The 10,944-nt window shown below is 49.0% G+C and overlaps 1 long non-coding RNA gene across 1 annotated transcript in view; it reads right to left on the bottom strand.

Moving 5' to 3' along the window:
* The window catches only part of LOC133239821 (uncharacterized), a 50,157-nt gene extending 41,621 nt beyond the window's left edge, over window positions 1–8,536 (bottom strand). The window contains exon 1 of the long non-coding RNA XR_009733989.1: window positions 7,758–8,536. This is a non-coding gene — a long non-coding RNA (uncharacterized LOC133239821). The remainder of the gene's footprint in view (window positions 1–7,757) is intronic.
* Window positions 8,537–10,944: the final 2,408 nt, after the last annotated feature.

Genomic DNA, 10,944 nt, shown 5'->3' with positions numbered 1-10,944 from the left:
ACAAAGTTCGTCGTATTCAAATATTTCTCCTTTCACTCACTGACTCAAGTGTGTATAGGTGGTTCCTGTTATGTGCTGGGTGGTGTTTAGGGTCTTGGGGTGCAGTGAGGACCAAGATTTATGTTGGTTTCCTGCAAAAGTCTAGTTGAGATGGACCAGCAGACGGGCCGTTGCCATGGCACTGGATAGGCGCTTTGATTGGCAGCAAGTGAGGACCAGGGAACAAGGCTGGGATCTGAGGAAGAGTGTGTGAGTTTGGCTTTGGTTTCTTCCTTAGACAATAGGGAGGTCTGGGAAGATTTGAATCAGGAGAAATACACAAGCCAGTTGCCATTTTAGAAACCCTCTCAGGGAAGTGTGGGTGGAGAAAGAGAAGACTGGACTTGGGAGGCCAAGGGAGGAGCTGGTGGAGCAATGAGGGTCTTAACTAAGGTCATGAAGAGGGGAAGAAAGGAGACATGGATTCAGGGATGTTAAGAAGGAAAATTCTCCCAGACACTGGAGACAGATTGAGCTCGATTCCTGGCTCTGTCTAGGTAAAAGGTGATGCCCCGGACCAAGGTAGCATAACCAGGAGGAGGTGATTCGGGGAAATGGTGGTGAGTTGCATAAACATTTCCACGGAAGGAGTATCTCGGTTTGGGTTTCCCGAGATGCAGAATGTGAGCCCAGAACGTGACTGAAGGTGGAGCGCTGGGAGAGTAAAGAGAGGGGAGAGGTGACTGGACAAGAAGGAAGTGGACAGAGACGTGCACAACCAGCCTGCGGTTCCCTTCCTCGTCAGCAGCAGGGCTCCAGGCTCCCACTTTCTCTACGGAGCTGAGGGGCCTGTGGAGCTGCTGGGCCTGGCACCGCGGCCGGGACAACCTCTTGGCGGGACTTGCCCCATCTGTGAACCAGGGAGATTCAGACAGAGCCCGTCAGGTCAGCACAGCTGGCATGTGTGGTGTTTACACAGATCAGAGGAGAGACTGTCGGTGCACCTGTGTGCGGCGCTCCTGAGAGTAAGAACAGCCACTTTCACTGACAGCTCACAGGCCCCGGGCCAGCCCACGTGCCCTGTGTGACTACTGAGCATGGAGCGCTCTGCAGCAGAGATGGACTCGACTGCATTTCAACGATATTTATGACATAACCACCATGTGCTGAGCGCCGCAGGAGGGAAGAAGGCGCCCTGCTCCTGGGGGCTGGCGGCTCCTGTGGGTGAGCCTCTCTCTTGTTTGCCAGCCACCTCCTCTGAGAAGTCCTCCCTGACCTCCCCTCGTCCTAAAAGTGGCTGGTACTTCTGGGCTGCCCCTTTTACAGCCTCCTTCCTGTCATGTTCTTGGCATGCTGGCTGCTTCCCCTGACATCAGTGAGGTCTGAGGGAGGGGCCACATGGAGACCCCCATCATCTCCCCTCCCAGGAGAGTCTGGTGTCGGTATAGATGACCAGTCGCTGGAGGAAATGAATGAAATGAGTGCTGCCATGGACTGAATGGTGTCCCCCAGTTGCCCATGTTGAAGCCCTGTGTTTGGAGGTGGGGCCTTTAAGGAGGTAGTGAAGGGTGAAAGAAGTCACAAGGCCCCATCCCTGTAGGACGGGTAGTCTTATAAGCAGAGGAAGAGATTCATTGCTCTCTTTGCCACATGAGCACACGGTGAGAAGGCCGCCTCCAGAACCACGAGACAGGAGCTTCTGCCCTTCAGGCTCCCAGCCTGTGTGTTTCGTTACAGCAGCCATCCCGACTAACACACATGTCTGCACCTCGGTTAACTCTCCGTCTCCTAGGACCCCAGAACTCCTGGGACTCCACTCCTGAGAGCTCCCCAAACTCTTGACACCCCAGCGATGGCCCTTCTCTAAATGCCACAGCCCACGTTTGTGAAAGGATTTCAATCTGAAATGGAACCAGAAGATATAAAATGCAAAATCTTATGCATGTGCCCTCAGAAAAGTAAAACTTCAGGACTAGAAACAGAATTTCTGTAAATGCTTGGTTCACAGAAAAGTGATAATATTACAGTTTTCTTAAATGAGAGGGCCTTGGTCATAGGTTGCCTCATATCAGCCTTGGAAGGTTTGCTTACGGTTCCAGAGGTGAGAAAAAGAAATGACCTGGGTTAGGCTCATCTGAGCTTTGTTTGCCTGCCTGGGCTGGTTTTGTCTGCTCAGGGAACTTTCAGGCCTGGCCTTTGTACTTTTTTAAACTGATTTTTAATTTAATAGACTAACTGGACTCTCCCTTCTTTACATTTCCTGGCCATAAACATAGCCTACTCCACACCTTTGACTGACTCACTTATGGCTTCTACAGTTTGTGTGCCCTGATGCAATTACTGCTGTTCCTGAATAAACTCATCTTTTCGGCAATTTTGCGCTCGCCTCAGTTTACCTCTTCACGTGGTCCACGGTAGCTATTTCCACTCCGCTCTGCTGTGTCTGAAAGCAGACTCAAGGCCTTGTTTATAGTTTGGGGCCACGTCAGGAGGGCCTGCATCCCTCACTGCTTTCCAGAGGGTGGAGATCATTAACACTCTTTGCCTGAGAAAGCTCGGGTCAGGGTCTTTTCAGGGAGAAACTTCAGATTTAAGCACATTTGTGTGGGGTAAAAGAAAAAGAAAATCTACGTGCGTGCACATCCACATATGGAAACACAGGGGAAAGCCCGGAGACTAACAGAAAGTCACCGAGTGGAAGCAGTATTTGCTTCTGAGAAGGGGCAGGGGTTTGGAGGGACAGGCTGGGGAGAGACCCTCTGTGTTCCCTCGGCAGGTCTGCATCCTGATTATTCGGTTAGTGGAGCTCACATGGTGGTCAGGGGTGGCACATGCCCCGGAATTCCCTGCACTTGCTCCTCTTCTCTCCCTGGTGCCTGACCTTGGCTGCAGCTGGCTGGGTCCTGTCCTCATCTGCTGGTCTCCAGGGCACATCTGCCTCATGGGCCGCGTGGCCAGCCGCTTCCCAGAGGCAGGAGTTGTTTGCATCAGGTGTTGATCACACCTCCCTCCTGAATCAGGGCTCAGGTGCCACTGGGTGCAGATGACCTCAGGTGTCCCAGGCCACCTGCCACCCTCACGTTCCCATCCAGCAAAAGAAGGTGGTGAATTCTATGGGGTTTTTTAGTGGCCAGTTTCCAAACGAGGCAGCCCATCAGAATCACCAGGGACACCTTCACGAAAAGCTCCTGCTTGAAAATTGCCTGCAGTGAAACTCTAGAATCTGTCTTTTATTTTGGGCTGTGCTGCACAGCTTTGAAGGATCATAATTCCCTGACCAGGGGCGGAACACTTGCCTTGGCAATGAAAGCACCGAGTCCTAACCACTGGATGCCAAGGAATTCCCTGGAATCTGCCTTTTCAACACGAAAAAGACTCAGGCGACGCCGTGGCTCTGTGCACAGAAGGCAGAGCTTCCTGCAGGTCTCGTGGCCTCCAGAGTTCCCGCCGGGCTGGCAGCGTGAAGGCAGCATTTGCTCTAAAGTTGTGGACTCACCAGGCCTCTGGTTTGGCTACTGGACAGGTGAGGGCCCTGTGCAGGCATCAGGATGGGAGGGGGGTCGCCTGGCCCCCACACACACCCCCCGCCCCCACCCAGGATCCACCTGCAGACGTCACCATCCGGCTTCCTTGCAAAGTACTCAGAACTAAAGCAGGTTTTATTTTTTAACAGCATCGACAATGAATGTGTCAGAAAGGTAATGGAGCAGCTGTTTTAGCAGGAGAAAAGGGGGTGCACTGCTCCCCAGCACCCCATACCACACACCTGCCTCCCCATTTATCGAGCCCATGGAAGGCCAGGGTGGGTATTAACCCTGGGTGCTGGGTCCTGTGTAAATCATTACATGCCCGCAGTCAGTGCCCTGGCTCTGAGCCAAACTTTTTTTTTTCCTCCTTATTTAACAAATATCACAATATCTGCCTGTGCCAGACGTTATGCCTGAGCATAAGGAACACCTTGCTGGTCCTGACAGCCCTCATATTATGTGTTGCTCATCCGTAGACAGAGATGGAAAAACGACCAAATTCTTGTTATTTGAACATATATGTCCAGATTCCTCGTGCACCACCTGCTTGTTACCCAGGAACTTTCTCATCACGGGAAACTGCTTGTATTTTCTCCAGACAGATGCAGCTGTGTGCTCACTGCCATTCTAGAAAACCAAGAGGCCTCTACAACAGGGGCCCAACAGGAGTCCTCAGCAAGTCCCTTCCTGGGCCTTGGTTTCTTGCTTATTAAGAATGAGTTTATAAAATAGAAAACAAATTTATGGTTACCAAAGAGGAAGGAGGGAAGAATAAATTAAGAGTTTGAAATTAACATATAGAAACTACTATATATAATAGATAACCAACAAGGACCTACTGTACAGTACAAGGAACTATACTTAATATTATATAATAAGCTATGAGAATGTAAAAAATGATTATGCTGTTGCTGTTGCTGCTGCTGCTGCTGCTAAGTTGCTTCAGTCATGTCCGACTCTGTGCGACCCCAGAGATGGCAGCCCATCAGGCTCCCCCATCCCTGGGATTCTCCAGGCAAGAACACTGCAGTGCGTTGCCATTTCCTTCTCCAATGCATGAAAATGAAAAGTGAAAGTGAAGTTGCTCAGTCGTGTCCGACTCCTACCGACCCCATGGACTGCAGCCTACCAGGCTGCTCTGTCCATGGGATTTTCCAGGCAAGAGTACTGGAGTGGGGTGCCATTGCCTTCTCCAAAAAATGATTATATATAATTACATATGTAAATATAATTGAATCACTTTACTGTTCACCTGGAACTACCACAACACTGTCAATTAACTATATTTCAATAAATATTTTGAAATAAATAAAGGAATTTATTTAGGATAATAAAAGAATGAGTTTATAAGATAAACAAGGCCTTTCTGTATAGCACAGTAAACTATGTTCAATATCTTATAATAACCTATAATGGAAAAGAATCTGAAAAAAAATATATACATACATATGCATATGGGGCTTCCCAGGTGGCACAGTGGTAAAGAATCCACCTACTAATATAGCCCCAGGAGAGCTCATTTCCATCCCTGGGTCGGGAAGATCCCCTGGAGGAGGAAATAGCCACCAACTCCAGTACTCTTGCCTGGAGAACCCCACAGACAGAGGAGCCTGGCGGGCCACAGTCCATGGGGTCACCGAGTTGGACACGACTGAGTGAGCACACACAGTGCACCCACACACAAGCATTTAAAACGGAATCACTGCTGTTTTAGGGAAATGAAAACAGAGTCTTGTTCGGGCTTCAGAAGCAGGAGAGCAGGCCTCCGACTGATGTCTGGTCTGCCTGGACTACGTGCCTACTCGCAAACACACCAGTTGTCATCAGCGAGTCAAGAAGCACGTTCCCTAAGAAAGGGAGTGGGTCTTGGAATTTTCTCAAGCCCCTGGAGATCTGTCCACCCCCCAGGGTCCAGAAAAAAACTCACAAGATGAAACAAACAGCCTTGTAAAGGTTAAATTTAAGCCAGAGCTGCATTTTTGTGGGCAAACTGATGATGGTATCAGTTGGAGGCCTGGGATTATAACTGGGAGCACCCAAAACTGCCTTCTGAAGCCTCGCCCTTGGGGTGGATGCACCACGGCATTCTGAGTCCACTGAGGTTTTCCTCCAGGCAGCCCTGATGTTTCCTCTCCCCCCTCAGAGCTTGTGTTTCCAGAAAAGCTCGATGGGCTGGTTGGACCTGGCATCCCCCTGCCACCCCCCCATTCCTGACCAGGGGGATGTTCGGAAATGTCTGGGGAAATCCCTGGTGTTTTTCCTAACCAAGGTGAGGTGGCCATGGCATCTGGTACATGGAGGCTGAGAGGATGGCTAAGTATCTGAGTATCGTCCGGCGCAGGAAACAGCCCTCTGGACCAAGGACTGTCCTCCCAAAGGTCCTGAGGTGCCGAGGCTGAGAACCTAGGTGAGAGATGGTCAGACCTTTCTGCCCTACTGCTTATCATCCTGCTCCTGTTGTTGCTATGACCAAAACACCTGCTGTGGGCCTGGGTTCCAGGAATGAGTATTTATCGTGAAATCAGTGGGAAAAACTGGTATGCTGTGGGCTTGATCTTATCAAAGATAATTGGCAGGAGAGCGGACCACGCTCGGGTTACTCATCAGGCAACAACTGCAGAGCCTCTAGTCCCAGGTGGGGCCGTGCGGTGATCCAGCCCTGCAGTCCGACACCCGTGAGCAGAGAGCGGGGGTGACAGGAGGGTGGGGGGGCGGAAATCAGGGTCTGCGCAGGACTGAGCGAGATACGGGCCGGGGATGCCCTGCTCTGCTCCGAAGTTCTGAGTCATCACCAGTTTCACAAGCAATCCCAGGGGGAGGCACTCCAGGGCAGGCACTAGAAGCTTTCTGTTAAGAATAAATGTGCCCTAAATTGCTCTTAAATAGCCAACACCATTTTGAGTTGTTGGAGGTTTCAGTTTCCCAGTGCACTTGGATCTAAATATCACCGGTCCCTTATGGGGTGCTCCATTCCTCCCACAGGGTGACTGCTTGTCTGCTGTGTGTCTGGGACCCTCTTGCTCCGGGGTCGGCCATGGTAGACGTGCTGGTCTCTCCAAGGGCACCATCACCCTGTCCCTTCACACGTGGGCCTAGGTCAGCTTGCCACCTTAGAGAGCTAGTGTGAGGCTTGGGGCTGGAACTCTGGAGACTGTGACTCTAGGAAGATGGGGGACCTTCTCAGACTCCCATGAATGAGGCCTCTCACACCCCCAAGTCCAGGCTTGCAAAGGAGCTGAGGCTGGGGTCGTGGGTTACAGCCCAGCTGGGGACACCCCTGCAGGGCCTGCTGTTTGGACAGGTGCTGACTCTGTCTCTCTGATTCGACTCAGATGATTCAAGGACTGCTGGGTCCTTGATGCTAGAACTTTTACTTCAGTGGATGAGGGGGAGATGGACAAGAAATACAAACAGTACACACACGTGTGTGAGTGTTTGTATGAACGAATCAGCTCATGAGGAAAAGGAGGCAGCAGAAAGGATGAAGGGGGTAGTTCAGAGGGCGGGTGGGGGGAAGTGTCTGAGGAGGGAGCCTGAGGCCTGCACAGGATGAGGCAGCAGCTCTGTGTGCGCCTGGGGGCAAGAGTCCTCTGTTTACTAGTTCCCAGTGAGGCATGCGCTCCCCCGGGGGGTTACACACAGGTGCACACACATGCCTGCACGTGCACACGCACACACACACACCACACAGACATGCACCACACATTTTACAAGAGGTAGAAATAAAATTGTCCAGACTGTTATCCCTTGACTCTTTCTGGTACAATTCAGCCAGTGTTTTCTGAGCTCCCGTGGTGTGCCTGAGAGTTGGTCACTGAACGAAAGTGTCTCAGGAGCAGGAAAGCGGTTTCAGAAACAGCTCTGCTACTTCTCCGTCTTCAGGTGAAGGACTTGCCAGCAGACCTTAGGTTTGCTGATGGCTTAAAAGGCCACATCAAGGTCAAATAAACTAAGTGATTTAGAAAACTTTGTTTAACCAAAAAAAAAAAAAACAAGCCAAATCCAGAAAACACATCTTACGGATTTTATGCAGGCAGGTGGAAAAGCAAAATGATGACATAGTTTGAAATTTTCTTTTTAAAGAAGGTAAAAAGAGCAGAAGCCTAGAAACTCTCAAGACAGGTTGTTTAGTGAAGAAACCTGCCTTGTGCTCTGGAATCATGTATGTGTGCTTATGTATATGGTCCTCAGATCAGAGAAACAAGTCAGCCTGACATCACTTTCCAGAGTTAATAATGGCATTTTTCTTACATTAAATGAACAATTCCTCTTTCCTCAATGGCCAAGAGTTGCACTCTCCCCTTCAGCTCCCTGAGAGGTGACGCTGGCCTGTCCGAAGTGGCAGAAGGACCCACTCCTTCCTCCTCTCTGAAAGGAGGCGGGGTCCCCTCTCCCTTCAGGAAAATCTGCATTATTTTACTAGAGATGCAGCCTCATCAAGACCAGTGTGGTAAATTTGAGATGATGATTTTTACAATTTGAGAATCTCAAAGATCATGAACAGCTGTCACTGCATGTGAATCACAGGAAAAGTACTGTTGGAAACGTTTAATCAGTGACACTTCACTTTTCTCTGAGTTAAAAAGCAATTTTAGTCACAGTATTTTACAACTGCCCATTGACCAGCCAGAACTGCTTCTTCCTGGTTCAGGCAATGTTCTCAACGACCTTAACACTTTCAGGTGATAAAGTCATGAGACCAAAGGGCAGAGAGGAAAGTTACACACTTGCAGGACAGAGTTCTGCAGACCCTGACGGCATGTGCCACAAGTTACCTGCCCAGCAGCAAACAGGGATCACTGAACAGCTTCTGATGGAGGTAGAATGCTCACAATCTAAATTCCTTCAAAGAAAGTCCATATGTACGAAGTGCAGACCCAGAGTCTGTTTCTTTCATGGAAGAATAATCTGCATGCAACCATTGCTTGTTGGAACTGAGGAAGGGATGAAGACAAAATCTAAAAACATAGACTCATTTCCTTCATTTTGAATAAAAGATAAGAACAGATTCTGAGTTAGTTGAAGAGTTTGTTTTTTCTTTTAACAAACTCTTCTTTCCTTTCTGTGGCTATCCAGGTGAGACTGTTTTGCCTCATTAAGAGTCACTGAAGCAAAGCACAGAAATAGTTTAGATGTTATACACAGTACTGCCTGCAGGTGGCAGCGTCACCACCCTGGTTTGGTGGTACAAGCGAATTGCAAACTAACTTCAGGAGACATGTCCTCTCAGCATGGTCACAGGCCTCTCCTACGGGGTAATCATGTTACGCATGTAATTTCTGTTATTAAGGAAGGACAGAAAGACCAAACAGAACAGCGATTGTCTGTGTTCAGTGCCTGTAAGCGCACCTCCAGTGGACAATGCATGCAGTTCATTTCCCTTTTTACTCTGTGTGGTTTGTTCCGACTATGTTTATTGAAATGAAATGTTATGTTTGTTGAATCTAATAACAAAAAATAGGACTAATAATTTGTACATCTTTTAAAAATGCACAGGCTGGCATACACAAACATAATAAAAGTTTTCACCAGGAAACATTTGGGAAGCGTTGCTCTGAAGGATGTGGTTGTGTGTGTGGGGGGGGGGGGGGGGGGGGCGGGGGAGGGGAGGTGATGGGCAGAACCCCAGTTCTGACCACAAGGGAGATGGGGTGAGAGTTGCCAGCTCCGTGTGCATATTTTGACCAACTTGGGTTTCTTTCTGGGGTTTAGATTTATTTGTTTTCTCTGAAACGACTTTCTCTTTTAAAAGAGTGTAGTGGTTAAGAAAACAAAAGAAAAACAACCTGGGATCCCTGGCAGGGTGCCTAGAAGGACCACTTGCACAAGCCGAGGAGCTGCCGGGCCTGGAGTCCAGGCGCAGGGTGGGGCGAGCTGCCGCCCTCTAGTGGTCGCACAGAAACACACCACCTCCCGGAGTTAGCCTTTCTCCTAAGAAAACTCCTGCCTGCCCCCCTTCATTTTACAATGTTCTTTTTTTTTTTTTTTTTAACGTTTTTAGTTTTTAAATTATTTTTGGAGTATACTTGATTTATAATGTTGTGTTAGCCTCAGGAGTATAGCAAAGTGAATCGGTTATACATATACATATATCCACTCTCTTTTAGATTCCTTCCTCTATAGGCCATCATAGAGTACTGAGGAGAGTTGGCCTATAGAGTTCCCTGTGCAGTGCAGCAGGTTCTTATTCGTTATCTATTTTCCATAGTGTGTATACGTAGTGTGCAGTGTGTATATGTAGCTTGTATATGTAGTGTGTAGTATGTATACGTACTGTGTAGCTTGTATATGCAGTATGCAGTTTGTATATGTAGTGTGCAGTGTGTATATGTAGTATGTATACGTAGTGGGTAGCTTGTACATGTAGTGTGTAGTTTGTATATGTAGTGTGTAGTGTGTATATGTTAGTCCCAATCTCCTAGACCTTCCCTCCCTCACCCCCACGACAGCCTGGTAACCATAAGGCTATTTTCCACATCTGTGACTCTTTCCGTTTTCTAAATTAGTTCATTTGTACTCTTTCTTAGATTCCATTCCTTTTGATAAACAAGAAAGCCCCACACTTACAGTCCTCCCCTTTTCCACCCAAAGATTCCTGGGGATGCTTGCCAAGAATTCATTCAACTTGCTACATATTTTCATCAGCTAGGAGTTGGTCCAATCTTTCTTGAAGCTTGTAATACAAAAATAAAAGTTGTCCCCCATATGTCAAATGTAGATAATATTGTAACCCTGAATATACTCAGGTAAACAAGTCCCCTCACCTCGGCAACATTCCTGTTCTCTCCTGGAGCTGCATGTTCCTGAATGATGCCCCTTGCTTTAGTTGCTGCTGAAGATCCCAGCCCCTTTGAGCTTTCCTGTAATTTTCCTGCATGTTTCAGGGGCAGTGATGCAGGTTCTATGAGCAGGTTTCCATCACTCTGGCTCCTTTTGCTTCCCTCCCTTTCCCTCCCCTCCTCTTTCTCACCCTCTTTCTATATCCTCAGCCTGTCTCATCTTGTGGAGGGGAAACTGCTAAAGGAGAGGTAACCCAGCTCCAAGCTTGTGTAGACGGTGGTTCCAGTGAGCTACCTGTACCACCTCATTTATTTTACCCAGCAGCTTCAGGCGGGAGGTAAGACCTTAGAAACGGGAGCTCTGTCCACTCTGCTCAGAGTGGATCGGGGGTTGAGGTCTCTTCTGATGGACCATGGGAGGAAGGAAGCAATGGAAACCAAGTGGCCGCCGGTTGGTGGGGCTTCCCAGAGACCCGCCATCATGACCCAGGGTCTCCGCGGAAGCTCTTCCCTGAGCCCTGTGCTCCCCGGGAGTGGCTGCCTCCTGAGCCTCCCCGGCTCTCCAGTCCTCTGCCCACTCCCAACCCCCACTCCCGGCTTCCCGGCTCTGGCATTTGGGGCCACCCTTCTTGCTCTGTGTTTCTTAGCTTCTGTTCATT

This window comes from Bos javanicus, chromosome 27, assembly GCF_032452875.1.
Source record: "Bos javanicus breed banteng chromosome 27, ARS-OSU_banteng_1.0, whole genome shotgun sequence".
Lineage (NCBI taxonomy): Eukaryota > Metazoa > Chordata > Mammalia > Artiodactyla > Bovidae > Bos > Bos javanicus.
This window is presented reverse-complemented; position numbering and strand designations above follow the sequence as displayed.